This window comes from Phasianus colchicus, chromosome 2 (genome assembly GCF_987193195.1).
Source record: "Phasianus colchicus chromosome 2, bPhaCol1.hap1.1, whole genome shotgun sequence".
NCBI lineage: Eukaryota > Metazoa > Chordata > Aves > Galliformes > Phasianidae > Phasianus > Phasianus colchicus.
In genome coordinates, this window is record NC_143437.1 from 33,574,064 (window position 1) to 33,584,609 (window position 10,546).

At 41.5% G+C, this 10,546-nt stretch overlaps 1 long non-coding RNA gene across 1 annotated transcript in view; it reads right to left on the bottom strand.

Annotated features, from left to right (window-relative positions):
- Positions 1-10,497, bottom strand: part of LOC149918955 (uncharacterized) — a 47,386-nt gene extending 36,889 nt beyond the window's left edge. The window contains exons 1-2 of the long non-coding RNA XR_016464161.1: positions 9,774-10,497; positions 8,621-8,714 (exon numbers count right to left, since the gene is read on the bottom strand). This is a non-coding gene — a long non-coding RNA (uncharacterized LOC149918955). The remainder of the gene's footprint in view (positions 1-8,620; positions 8,715-9,773) is intronic.
- Between the last annotated feature and the right edge of the window lie 49 nt (positions 10,498-10,546).

Genomic DNA, 10,546 nt, shown 5'->3' on the forward strand with positions numbered 1-10,546 from the left:
ATAACCATGCCAACAATAGGCACTCTGCTCAGTGTTGCTGATGCTTCCCTATTTACTTCCTTCTCTATTTTCCCTGTTGCCTGCTTAAGACTGATCAAAAGATCCAGTGAAACATGGAAAACACAGTGAAACACTTCAGAAGACATCACTCAAATGGGAAACAAAATAAATTTCTTTCTGGTCTTGGGAACACCAAAATATTTTAGTTAAAATACTGTAAATTAAAGCAAAATCATTCAAAAATTAATTCTAAGAAAGATACAAGCCTTTTGAAAAATGAAGTGTAGGAAAAATGAATGTATTTTCCTTGAGATAGAATTCACTGAACCATCTTGTTAAAGTGAGAAAAAGCCTCCAAGTTTTAGATCTGGGAGTTTGCATTTGGCAGTAATTTATCCTGGTGACAATCCCTGACAAAATACACTGGAATGTGTCCAATTTCTAAGTGCTGGATGACTTGTGTGTTCTTTAGAAAGCCAAAATTTGCCTGCTAATTCTCCAAACACCTGTCTGTAAGGAGCATGGCATAGTCCCTGCCAGCAGGCTGAATACACTTGGTCTCCACTAACTGATAGAGCAGACTCCATTCCATGACCAAAAACTAAGCAGGATCTTTCCAAATGTTCTTAAGGGTTTTCTAAACATCACTGGTATCTGAGAGCGGAGTGTCTGCCTCCATCTCTCCTCGGGCAGCAGCAGGGTGACGTGGAAAACAGCCTGCTACTTGCAGCACTCATTCATTAGCTCAGCAACCAAGACTCCTTCACTTCTTTGGCTCTGTAGGTCCTAACTGCACCAGTGCCATTGCTGCACCTCCGTTAGATTAGTTCTCGTTTGCTTCTCAGTGCAACCAGAAGCTATCTGCTGGCTACATCTATTGACTAAACTACAGCTGCTATATGCAGTCAGATATCTGGATGGTGACTTAACAGCCACTCTGTGGCTACATCAATGAGAAGCACAAGTTTCTGTCCAGCTCTATCTTACAGCAAGGAAAAAGTATGGCTCATGCTGAGTCAGTGCAGCAAGCCTGCAGGCCAGTCAGCCACTCACTGGTAGACAGTAAACAGTTGGAAATTCAATGGGACTGATGGGTTTTGTATTAAAAGCATAATGTAGAAACATATTCATAATTTCATTTGTCAAATTGCCTCTGTATTTGTAAAAATGCATGATACTTCAACATTTAACACAGGAATTCAGAATTCTTATCTATCAGAAATTACTTTTTTTCTCCCAAATTGTTCTTCATTATGCACTTGTTTAAATGTGAGTTTGAGGAAATTTAATTTTAGTCAATTGGAATACATATTCCAAATGTTAGTACAATAAGACATTTCAAGAGCTTCCATTAAGCTGTAAATAGACATTTGCTAAGGTTTCAAAGTGCTTGAGTCCTGTAAGCTTGCCAATATGTAGAACTTCAAAGTTACCGGACTTGGCATCCAGACTCATGCAAGGAAGATTGCTTCTCTTCTGTCACCAGCACCAAGCAAAATGGCTCTCAGTTTGTTCTTGTTCATTATGTAGGTAAGCAGTGAAGTTATTGCTGTCCTCTAATTTTGCCCAACTCATGTTAATCTTATTGTGATTCCCTTAACAAAAGCCATGAATTTTGATTTTAGCTCTAGTTAATGATAGCAATACTTCTAACTTGAACAACTGCATGTGGCTCTTTAAAAGAATGTCAAATGCCACTTTTCTGAAAGAGACTCCAGATTCAAATACTCCCGAATAGCAAGTCTTTGTCTTCAGATGTGAGGGATATACAACTTAAAGAAAATGTTGCTATAGTGCTCTTAAAGAGGTCATACCTCCCTCATTTCTACTAGTTCTTGCCAAGTCTCATTGTACTGTTGAGATGTGTTGGATTTGGACCAGGCTTGTAAGATCAGTGAGGGAGAGTACAGCTGATGGAGGAATTCTGCAGACCCCACCACCATGATCCCATAGACAGCTTGCAAAGAGGGGCTCTGCTCTGTTTTGCTCAGGTGTTCAAGTAAGCTAAATCATTCCTCTGGGAATGATTGTTGGCAAACTCCACTTCACTGGAAGAAATCTGCTTACAGGGGACAATGTGGCTGTAAAGCATATATTCCAGAGATTTGGGTGATAAAATTTTAAGGGTAATGGAAACAGAGCTTCCTCTCTGCTGTTGCTTTCCACTCACATGGATTTCCTACAAGCCCTTGAGGATTAGTGAAAAGAATCAGGCACTGAAACTTATCCAGGCTTGCAGGATGTAGCTGAGTTGATAGGCTGAAGAAGAAAAGGCTCGTGCAAGTGCAAGGACAAGTAAGAACAATGGCAAACTGTTCCTAAAAAATATCACCTAAGTAAAATAAAAGAATAATGTTTCAATCAACGGTCACAAAATCAGTGTAGCCCATACTGTCTAAGGTCATGCCAGGAATTTGTCAACCTTACGAACTGCACTGTCAGAAATGTTCCTTCACAAACAACTTTGCTTCCTTGCTTAATGCTCCAACGGTCAGGCCATGAAGCACTGCTGGCAATGACAAGATATTGCACTGTTGTTGATGTACATTTCCTTCATTTTAGCCCCGTCTTTTTCTTTAAGCCAGTTGTGCTTAGTACTGTAGTGTCCTGAACACACTCACCTGCTTATAAACCAGGGAACTGTGACTCCACAGAATGCAATAGCTGCCATTTCCTGAAGTGTGGACTGGAGGAAAAAAGTGACTGAGTAGTTTGTTCAAAACTACCTGTGGAATTTCTGGCAGACTGAGAAGTGAATTCAAATCTACCAAGTGTGGGGTGAAATAATACTGAACTATTCCTTCTCTAGCTAAAATTCTATTGTCTGCTCAAGTATATACTTAGGACCAGAGCATAAGGAAACAATGTAAAAAAAACACGTCCTCTGGGTCTCCTCTCAAATTGCACAGAATAAATCCAATACAAAAGGGTAACCAATGACTAGAATAACTTGAAACCTAAGGAAATGCCATATCCAACGTTGCTGAAGTCAGTAGGAATCTTTCCAAGTAATCTCAATGATTTTACAATGAATTCATGGAGGAAGGGAGGAGGCATGTAGCAAATAACGGTTAAGAGTATATAAAATGTGTGATAGGCTGACTAAAATATGAAAACTACAGACACATACATGGCAAAAAGGCCATAGTATTTGGTTACAGCTTACAGTTCAGAAGATGGTATTTTTGGCTACATGTATGTCACCTGGTATCTCTGTAGCGAGCACTCCATACCAGGCACTTTCTTGTCTAGTCTGCAAAGTTATTTAATCATATGTTCAGTATGCTGATGCTCTGTCTCCATGTTACATATCTTTCCTTCCTCACATCTACCCTTTGCAGATGTAGCAGCTATTGCTGCCTGGGCAGTCTGTGACCAACCCTCCTTGCACCTGTCCTCCAGTTCCAGATGGTGGGCAGTAGATCTTTAGGTGTAGAGATAGCAATCTGTATTACCTTTTTCAGATTTTAGAACAAAGGTAACACATGGGTTTGAGTGCCTGGCAGTTAGAGTCAGAATCTGAGTAACAAAAGGCACAACTCAGTGCCATTTTACATGACAGTTTTGCAAGGCTTTACCTACTGCTTATTTGATTGCCAGAAGTGAAAGACAGTAAAAACAATCAAACAATGACTCTCCAGCCAGGCTTTTAGAAGTCACAGGACAGAAACGTAGCATACTTTTACTGGATCAATTCCAATACTACAAGTTAGCCAAAATCTAAACAAATTGACAACAAAATACACCAAGAATAAATTAAAAATACAATCAAGGAAATCAAGTTCCAATGGACCAAATAAAACAAGTTTTTTCTTTCCTGGCTTCTACATTTTGCAGTCTTTACTGTCATCACTGCCCTATTTAAATTAGTTATTTACATGTGGATATGTTACCACAAGCTACCATTTGCATGCAACAATCCACCTGATTATTTGATCACATAACATTTCCCAAATAATCTAATACCATATTATCTTTACTGTTGCTGCAGTAATCAATTTTAATTGAACCATTCAATGCAGTATGTGAAAAGTTGAACTTGAGAGGCTGAAGCCATTGTATTTTATCCAGCTACTCATATACTGAACTTGATAATTATACTGATCTGAAAAATACCTTCTGGAGCAGCCATTCTTAATTTTAGGGATCCACTCTAGGGCCAGTTCCCTTTAATGTTTTCATCAATGACTTGGATGGAGGACATGAATGCATACTAAGTTCGTGGATGACACTAAACTGGGAGGAGCTGTTGCCTCCCTCAAGGGTAGAGAGGCCTTGCAGATAGATTCTGATAAATTGGAGGGCTGGGCAACCACCAACTGCATGAACAAGAGCAGGTGCTGAATTTTGCACCATAAATGGGGCAAGCCTGAATATATATACGGAATAGAAGAGTCAGCAGTGTGCCTTGGCAACCAAAAGGGACAGCTGTATCCTGGAGTGCATCAGGCACAGTCAGTCAAGGTAAGGGAATGTCTCACTCTGCTCTGCAGTGGTGAGGTCTCACCTCAAGCACTGTGTGCAGGTTTGAGTAACACAATGTAAGAAGGACATAAAACTATTAGAGAGTGTCCAAAGAAGGGCTACAAAGAGGGTGAAGGTTCCTCTGTTGGACTCTCTCCGTATGTCCATGTCTCTCTTGTTCTGGGCTGCTCAGACCAAGGCACCACTGAAAAAAGCCTGGTTCTGTTCTTTTTGTACCCTCCACTTAGGAATTTCTATACACTGATGAGAAGCCTTCCAAGTCTTCTCTTCTCCCTGCTGAATAGTTCCAGATTTTTCCTCCTTTCTCCACAGGAGAGATGCTTCAGCCCTCTCATCATTTTCATGACATTTCTCTGGACTCCCTGCAGTACTGGGCAGCTCAGATTTAGACAAAGCAATCCCAGTTTGGACTCACCAATACTGAGAGAAAAGGAAGGATCCCCTCCTTTGACCAACTAGGAAGACTCTTGATGCAGCCCAGGATATCGTTAGTCATCTCTGACACAGATGCAATTTTGAGCTAGCTTACCATAAAGTATTGATTGACAAAACCCTAATAGTACTGTCTTATCACAACTCTGAGGGTTCAAGATACTACAGAATACAAATAGATGATCATGGAGTTATATCCATGACAATAGTCTTGAACATCACATTGAATTGCACCACGAAGTCCAGTGCCTTTCTGTGAATAAAGGCTTGAACTACTTTGACTTATTCCAGACAACATATAGTTTTCTAGCATCTGAGGACTGCTGTGGCTCAAACTTGACCTGTAGGTTCTCCTTAGATATGGAGAGCCATTAGGAGACAGTTTGGATACTGGAATGGCTCAGAGAAGCCAAAAAGGGACTGCAGTCTTCCTGCAGAGTCAATAGTCATAATGAAACAACATTGCCAGCTAGGAAGATGGGTTCTTGGTGAGAAAACTTTCCATGCCTCTAAGTTACACAAAACAATTGCTAGATGTTTAGCAAGCCACAAACCTAAAATATTCATCAAAACTCCTGCTTCTGAACTCATTGACCACTGTAAGAGCTCAGAAATCAAAACCTTTCCAATTTTTATAGTTGAAAACAGACCCTACACAGACAACTGAGGCTTAAATATATAACTTCAGAACCTTTGTACTTTGGGTAGACAATACAACCAACTCTGTATTAGGACAATAGCTTGCTCTGCTCAAGGCCTGTTCTTCCCTGGACTCAGAAGAATCAGCTGAAAGTAGTGGTATGCTCCATGTAAGACCCTGATTTTAACAGAACTGGGCCTAGAACCTGTAGGGAAGGCATCTGCCCTGAAAACCAGCATGGCCTGAGTTTCCACAGGGTGCTCTGCTGGCTTGGGCCACCCACAAGTCATGTGCTGGAACTAACAACAATCTAGAGGCAACCCTGCTGTGGAGCTGCAGGCAGGAAAACACAGCAGCATGGAGGCTGCTCTACCTCACTTACTGCATGACCAGTACATGCAGCACCAGTAGGGGAAAGAAATAACAAGATTCTTTAACAATGCATTTGGCATTGTTAATACCCATCTTAAGTTGTATGCCAACTTTAACCATACAGACTGACATTTTCCAAGTTTGGTGTCTGCTCAAACTTCTTGGAAAATGTCAGCCAATGATTCAACTGTTTCTAAAAGAAAATAGCTAACCATGTTAGAAAAGAAGTGACTTTTTTTTTTTTTTTTTTTTTTTTTTGAGCTACTTTAGCACCCCCAAGCTCTGAAGCACTCGCATGACATTTGACAGAAGGTGGCCTTCGCATCTGGGGCATGCCAAGTGAGAAGTCTTCAAATTACTTGGTTGATGAAGATCAGGAGGTGCATGTTTGAGGTTATAGTGATTTCCCAGGGGAGACTGCCTGCAATGATAATGACCCAGCCTCTGGTGAGCAGAAAGGCTGCAGTTCTCTGCGCTGGGGACTTGGTGCTCACAACAGATACCAGATGAGAAAGATTCACTTGTGCTCCTCAAGCTCCCCCTGCTTTTCATTCTGTGATTTTCTGACTCGAATTCAGTGAGCAAGACAGTTAACTTGAGGGTGTTTCCTAATCTCCTCGTAAAATTAATGAGCTAAAACATTGTAATGCTAATGAACTGGAATAGATTGGGCCTTGAGAGTATAAAGGTGCTTTCCCTCTCTGCTGAAAGAACTGTGTTCTCAGAGATTAGAGTACAAAAAAACAGCCAACATAGTAAGTATATCACCCAATAAAGTAAGAGCAATTAAAGTAGAGAACTGGTGGTCTGGATCTGGTTCTGTGGCAGATTTATATAAATGCCACTCACAAGAAATGGAAATGAAAAGAAAACCAGACTTAAAACATTATGTCTCTCCCATTTGTAGCCGTTTTGATTTATCCCAGTAGTGATGCAAGCATCATATTAAAAACATTTTGCAGCAAAACTGTGTGCACTAGATTCACATTAGTCCTGTAAGAGACTATGTTCCTCCTTTTTCACACATGTTGAGGCAATCTGTCTTCCTGAAGACCTACCTTTACTATATTTTCACCCAAACTCTGTTTCCTTAAATGAGTATTTCTATGCATATGCTAAGTAAGTATATGTAATGAAGAGCATTGAGGGTAGATTACAGATTTTACATGGGGAAGATTTGCTAATGGAGCTCTCGTTGCAAGTTACAAGCACTGACTCTTCCACGTATGAGAACACAAAAATGGGTACTTATTTCTTTCTACCAGGATTTGGTGATAATTTTATAGTTTTCTGAGATTTTCACACTGTCTTCGGCATCATGAATACAAACAAGAGCAGTAGTTAATTTATTAAAATTCACAAGCCAAGTTAATGCATGCTTCTGCTGTTCTAATTGCTTTTATATGCCTGCCTGCACAACTCACAGAACAGTGCTTCAGAAATGTACTTTTATTAACCATACTTAGTTTAGTTCCTACTCTTTCACCACACCATGACTAAAGGAAAATGAAGATTTTGTCTTTCTTTCATGTTTCTAATTTCTCCCACCAGTTCAAGTCTGAAATGCAAAGTGATGGTAATCCAACTTCTTGCATCAAAAGATGACAATTTCTGTCACACAGTAAAAGACTACTTGTGACTAAGAGGGAAAAGTCTGCATCAGCTTATGAACTCTGTGTTCTTTCAGTATTAAAAATGATATGGGGATAGCACAATAGAAAGAACCAGAAGTAAATAAAGTTTCTTATTCACATGGGATACATAGGATGTAAAGCAAATTGCTACAGCAGCTGATGGGTCCCAGTATTTTTCAACTCCAGCCCTGCTGAATTCCAGTCAGCACCAGAAAGAGATTTGTTCAAAATCGCATCAGTGCACACATAAATTCCAGAGATGTAGGGAGCCACCTTGGGCAGCTGTTTATATTATTGCATACTCTTCTGCTCTCATTCACAATTTAATCCATCAGTCCTTGCTACAGGTTATGCGTGTGCAACTGCCAGGACTGCACACCTAGTGTTACTCTACACTCAAGCACCAGGTCCTCTTGGAAAAAGTGACAGATCATCTTTTACTTCCACTGTGCTCTCCTGGTTTACAAGAGCTCTCAGGTAGGAAGCTTCTCTGGGGTACAGAAAGACAATCAAACTGAACTGTGCTGTTCTTACCCAGAGCTACCAGAGCAGGGACACACATAATGCTCTCAGAAGGCACAGCCATGTCAGAAAGGCTTGTGCTTTGGGAACATTACACTCCAGCCAGTCTGGGATTCTGCAGCAGGCCATAATGGCTCTTGAAGACTCCCAGATTCAGGGAAGAGACTGGCAGTAGTACAGAACCACCCTGATTTCCACTTGCAACTTTCTTCCTAAAAGCCTCTTAAATCAACAGACCTCTAGGTTTATAAACAACACAGTTTTTCTTCTCAAAATTTCTACCTCTGACATACCTCATTTTATACATCCTACAATTCAATTCTTCAGAAGAGTTGGGCTTTTCCCTTCAATTAAAAAAAAAAAAAACAAACAAAAAACAAGCCAAGCATTCTGAAGTATTCTCAGGCTAAGAGTGTACGTTGTCCCATGTTTTTTCAAAAAATATTTCCAGTGAAATTTTTACTGCCAAGACATAGAAAGCATTCTGAATAATTTAGTAATTTACTAGAAGAAAAGTCTGAACTGTATGAACTACCTTTTGTAACGTGATTGTGTTGACTTAAGATCATTTCAGGGCAGATTCTTCACCACCTGGTTGGGGACTGGTGAAACAACATCTGTATAGGCACCTGTAGAAAAAATAAACTTCATTTTAAAATTCAGTTTTAATGATGCTATACAACATGCACTCTTTCAGGAGTGTACTTTGCCTTCTCAGATCTATACACAGAATGCTTCTGCAGAACTGCTTTCACCCTCTCATCATAATCCCTGATGCAGAACTTAGTCAAGGAGGAATTGCTGGAGAAGTTCTGTCCAGTAGTTGAATAGGATGGATACTCATTCAGTTTATTTCAAACAATGAATGTAAACACTCTGGTCCTTCACCTAGGGGAACATCTGTCCACGGGAAGGCTTTAGATCTCTGACAATAGGTTTTTCTAGGTTACGATACATTTGATGTTTCATTCCACCTTAGGATGAAATGAATCTTTTCTATGTGAATTGGAGAAGGTTTCTATCTAACTAGCTCACTTTTTAAACATCAGATGAATTCCCACCCCAATGTCTTCCAACATAAATGAAAATCAGGCTCACCCAGCTTGAATCCAACCAACCAAGATCAGAGGACTGCCTGAAGCCACCAGCACTGTGGCATCTGGTCTTTATGCTGTCTCCCCATCATTTTTAGCTTGAATCCAGAGCATACTTTTGAAGTCAATTCCACAAACATACTGAACTACTAGTGAGCTTTGATTTGCTTCATGAGCAGCCTCAAGGTGCATCACTGTTTTGTTTTGTTCTGTTTTTGTTTGTTTGTTAGTTTGTTCGTTCATTTTTTATCAAACTAAGCCAGAAGATACACTCCATGAGTATACATAATGTGTTTCTCTGTTGCTAACGTGCCTTCAATCTATAGGATCAGACCAGAGGTCACTTAGATTCATAGAATCATAGAATCAATATGGTTGGAAAAGACCTCTCAGATTATCAAGTCCAACCACCAACCTATGCCCACCATGCCCACTAACCATATCCCTCAGTGTCACATCCACACATTTTCTGAGCACCTCCAGGGATGATGACTCCACCACCTCTGTGGGCAGCCTCTACCACTGCCTCACCACTTTCTGAGTTTTTCCTAATATCCAACCTGAAGCTCCCTTGGTGCAACTTAAGGTCATTACCTCTCATCAAACGACTGTCATCTGGGAGAAGAGGATGATTCACTTTCAGGTAATTGTACAGAGCAAAGGTCTCCCACGAGCCTCCTCTTCTCCAGAATGAACAATCCCAGTTCCCTCAGCTGCTCCTCATAAGACTCGTGCTCCAGACCCTCCATGACTTTGTTGCTCTAAAGTAGTTCCTTGTATATTATGAGTGTTACGTCCTCATGTCCAACTGTTTTACTATGGATTCATTTCTGTTTTATGTTTGGCACATCTGCACAGCTCTGCTCCAGAGCAGCTTTCTTTTTACACACAGCTGAGAGATGGCAAGTGCCACATTCTCCAGCACCTCCTGAAACAGGCTGAACTAAGCCTCTCGCATCCCACGTTAGCACATAACTGCAGCCAGTACCACTCCTGCTCCATGAGGGTGGCTTCTCCGGTAGTCTGCACGGCGTCCATCCTTTGCTGAGCTGCATCCAAGCGCTTTCTTTACAACGACACGGATGCAAGTGGAATTCACGGTCTTGAGCCGCCGTGCCCGTGCAGTTTGATGTTCCGGCAGTCCTTCTGCGGGAGCTCGACTTCCAAAGCTCACGCTTGCACCGGCCGTGTGAGCGGGAGCCGGTACCCACTCCCGTTACTCCGTAGCTGTCCGCTAGCACCCCGCTCCCCGAGGACGGCGTCAAGGCCGGCTGCGGGCAGCTCCCACGGGGCGCCTGGAAGCGAGGGGCTGCGCCCTCTGACGGGCCCGGGCGATGGGAGGCAGCGCGGCGGGGCGGGGTGACCGC